Source organism: Hyalella azteca, unplaced genomic scaffold, assembly GCF_000764305.2.
Source record: "Hyalella azteca isolate HAZT.00-mixed unplaced genomic scaffold, Hazt_2.0.2 contig12609, whole genome shotgun sequence".
Taxonomy (NCBI): Eukaryota; Metazoa; Arthropoda; class Malacostraca; order Amphipoda; family Hyalellidae; genus Hyalella; species Hyalella azteca.
Window position 1 is genome coordinate 40,314 of NW_025942563.1, and position 3,321 is coordinate 43,634.

Here is a 3,321-nt window from a genome sequence, read left to right on the forward strand (position 1 = left end):
GTAGTGTTCAATATTCGTTAGTGTTCTAATTCAAAGCCGTGTTGTATCCCAATACAGCTCACACAGCAAACGGAATTCAAACACGTGGATGTCGGCAATACGTATCAGTTAAATTTGAAGCGCTGACGCAATGCGACTCATCACGTGTCGAATATTGCCACACAAAGTGACGGAATATAGGGATTTGGTAGGTTTCCATTCTAAAGGCTTTTTAATAAATATGGCAACATTTTGTGACGTTTCATCGTTGCTGACGCGTAGTAAAGTGTTTTGAAGAGTCATGTGGAGGCAACTCAGGCAACAGAACTTACGTAACGCATACAGTTTTTTTTATAGTTTTTCATTTCTCGATGCGTCCTTAATGTGTCGGAATATACCGCGTTTACCCTAGCCCCAGTTGACGGTACTAATTCCTTTCAAAATAGGCCTATGTCATTTTGCAGCAACAAAATTTTATATAAATAGGAATTTTTTAGTTCTCAAATCCACCAATGTTGTGCAGTCACAGTGTGCGCAGTGTGCAAGTGTAGAATATTAAATATATCAACTGCTTGAGCTGCAAGTCTGAAACTACTGAACTAGTACTTTCCTGCCATTTTTTGGAAGTAGCGCCAGGCTGCCAGCAGTGTGAGATCCAAGCCATTTTCCAAGGTAATTATTAATCAAGTAAAAATCTGGCAGACTGCTGGATTCCTACTTGATTAATTATCTTAGATCTCAATCTCATATTTAACTTTTAATAATTTTAAATGTGCATGATTCATGAATGGGCTACAAGATTTCAAATGTATTGAAAATTTGTCAGTTTGGTAGGTACTGTGAGATTTTCAAAATCACTAGAACAATTTGAATCCTGATGACCTGATGCTGTGGTTAAATTTCTATGATGATCATAATACACAATTCATATTATTAAATGCTAGATTTTAAATAACATTTCTCCACCTGACCACCACATCACAATATAAAGATCACATCACAATATAAAGATCTTTTTTTTAAATAAAAGGCCAGTTTTACAAAGAAATATTAGTAGCAAACAATATTTGGCAATTTGGCATCTATACATATTCAATATTGTCTTGTGAGTCGTAATCTTACGAAAACAATGAAAACAACAGCTGAGCGCTGACGATCATATAATATCTTCATAACGGAAACAAATCGACTACGTTTTTGGCAACGCCCAAGATAAAAGCTCTCCCAAAATTTTCCCTAACATTTTGAGACTATTAAAATGAGCAAGTAATAAAATAAAGAGATAATTAGGCTAAAAATGAAAACTATTCGTCATACAGACGACGAGGAAGTTGAGCAAGTGCGCTTAGGTGGCACAGATCACCAACGTGAGCAGACACATTCTCTTCCGCAACGATAAGATTAGAAAAAATAAACATGCTGAGATTTTTGACGGCAAAATCGATGAAATGTTGAAAATTATTAGAAACGTAAGATTTAATAACACTAAAGTTCAAAGAAAGAAATAAAAAATCTTCATCTTGACCCAACCACTCACCACTGCGCTAAAGTCAACACTGAAGTAAATATGCTGAGTGCAGACTTTGACCAAAGAGGCAACTGCTTCGAGTTAACTGGCTTCTGGACGAGTTACGGTATGCGCGCCTAAGAAGTAAAAATATGTTCCACATTATGACTCACGTTACGTATTTACTGAAATCATTTGAAATTTTAAGAAATATTAGTAATTAATCTGAATATTCTGTTTTATCTTTTAGTGCTTCTGCATGAAACGATCTCAAGTTATTTTTTTATTTCAGTCGTAGGAAGACGCGACTAATAATTTATCATCGAAGAGGCGTAAAACAGAAAATACTGCCTCAAATAGTAAACTGCGATACTAATTTTCAGTCCCTGAATAAATTGAATGTAAGTAAATTTGTTTAATACACGTTTGCTTTTAAAGATTCATTGGGAGTTACGGTTGCGTGTGTTATGTGCATGACTAACGACGAACCAATGCACGACATACGTACATGGCAATAGCATAGCATCGTCGGCGTTGAAGAAATAGGCCTACAATTAGCCTGTAGCCGTTTGGACTTTTTGTGACTTGTTCACAGATATATAAACTGGCATTCGGCAAGATCTTTTCAACTGACGTTGGCTTACATCAATATTTAACTTCTTATCATTCCGTAGAGTGCTAGGCATTTCAAGACTGAACATATACTTCTGTATTGCAGTCTAGTTTATTCTTGAACGCGTTCATACTCGGAGCGTCAATATTATCATAAAGTAGGCCGTTCCACATGTTGCTGACGTCGCGAGGAGAAATGCTTTCGTGGGGATGAATTGCACCGCGGTTTTTTTAACATATAACAATAGCCAACTGGTGGTGTTCTTGTTTTAAATTCTACTAATTCTGCTAAGACTTTGCATAAACCATGAGTAGATTTGTATACTTCAATAGGGTCAACAGTCAACACGCGTACAATATATTCAGAACAGATAATGGTTTAAAAAAAACATTGTAAACATTAAACAAGCTCCTTGAATTAACCTATATAGCTTGTTTATTTTGTTTAGGCGCGAAAAAATCTCTGTAGTAGAAATCTATTAAAAGCATGAAGGCTCTAATGTCTAACCAAAGCAGCAAATCAGCCAAGAAAACGTTTTTTGTCAGAGACAAGAAAGATGATTCTTATAAATAGAATCAAAGTTCAATCCGGATTTGTATCATTTACCAGCGTTGATTTGAGACATACTAGATCGGTCGTCGAGTAAATTTTAATTTTAGGCCATCGCATGAAGCGTTCGGTGTAATTCATGCCAATTTCGAATCTCATAATTGGTTTATATTAAATGTCCTAACACCCCGAATTCGTAAATTAGCTTCTCGAGAGCTCAACTCAACTTTTCTTTAATGTAAAGTTTTACAACTACTAACCCTTTCTGCTTCAAACGACGCTATTTTGTTAATCTGACTAAATCTTTAAGGAAAAATTCTGAAGTTATTATTAATCCGCATCCCAATCTAGGTAATGATTACATTTAGCAATATATTGAAGGATTTGATGGCTCAAAATGCAAATACATTTTGGAAGGCACCATTTATCGAAAAGAGCTGTTAACGGGAAGTTCAGAAAAGATCAACATATCCTAGAAAACTGATAAATTATCATATTCTCCATCACATCCACAAGTCCGCAGCCACCACTTGTTCATGCTAAAGTTAAGCATGGTAATAACATCATCTGGACTAACCTACTCTGGCTTAACATACACACTTTGTCATGACTCCTTACCCTGCTGCAGCCAATGAACGGTTCTGCTTGCCCCGCCTCTCCAACTTGCTGTAGG

General features: G+C 36.0%; 1 long non-coding RNA gene across 1 annotated transcript in view; it reads right to left on the reverse strand.

Annotated features, from left to right (window-relative positions):
* Nucleotides 1–1,572, reverse strand: part of LOC125178775 — an 11,665-nt gene extending 10,093 nt beyond the window's left edge. The window contains exon 1 of the long non-coding RNA XR_007157016.1: nucleotides 1,517–1,572. This is a non-coding gene — a long non-coding RNA (uncharacterized LOC125178775). The remainder of the gene's footprint in view (nucleotides 1–1,516) is intronic.
* Nucleotides 1,573–3,321: the final 1,749 nt, after the last annotated feature.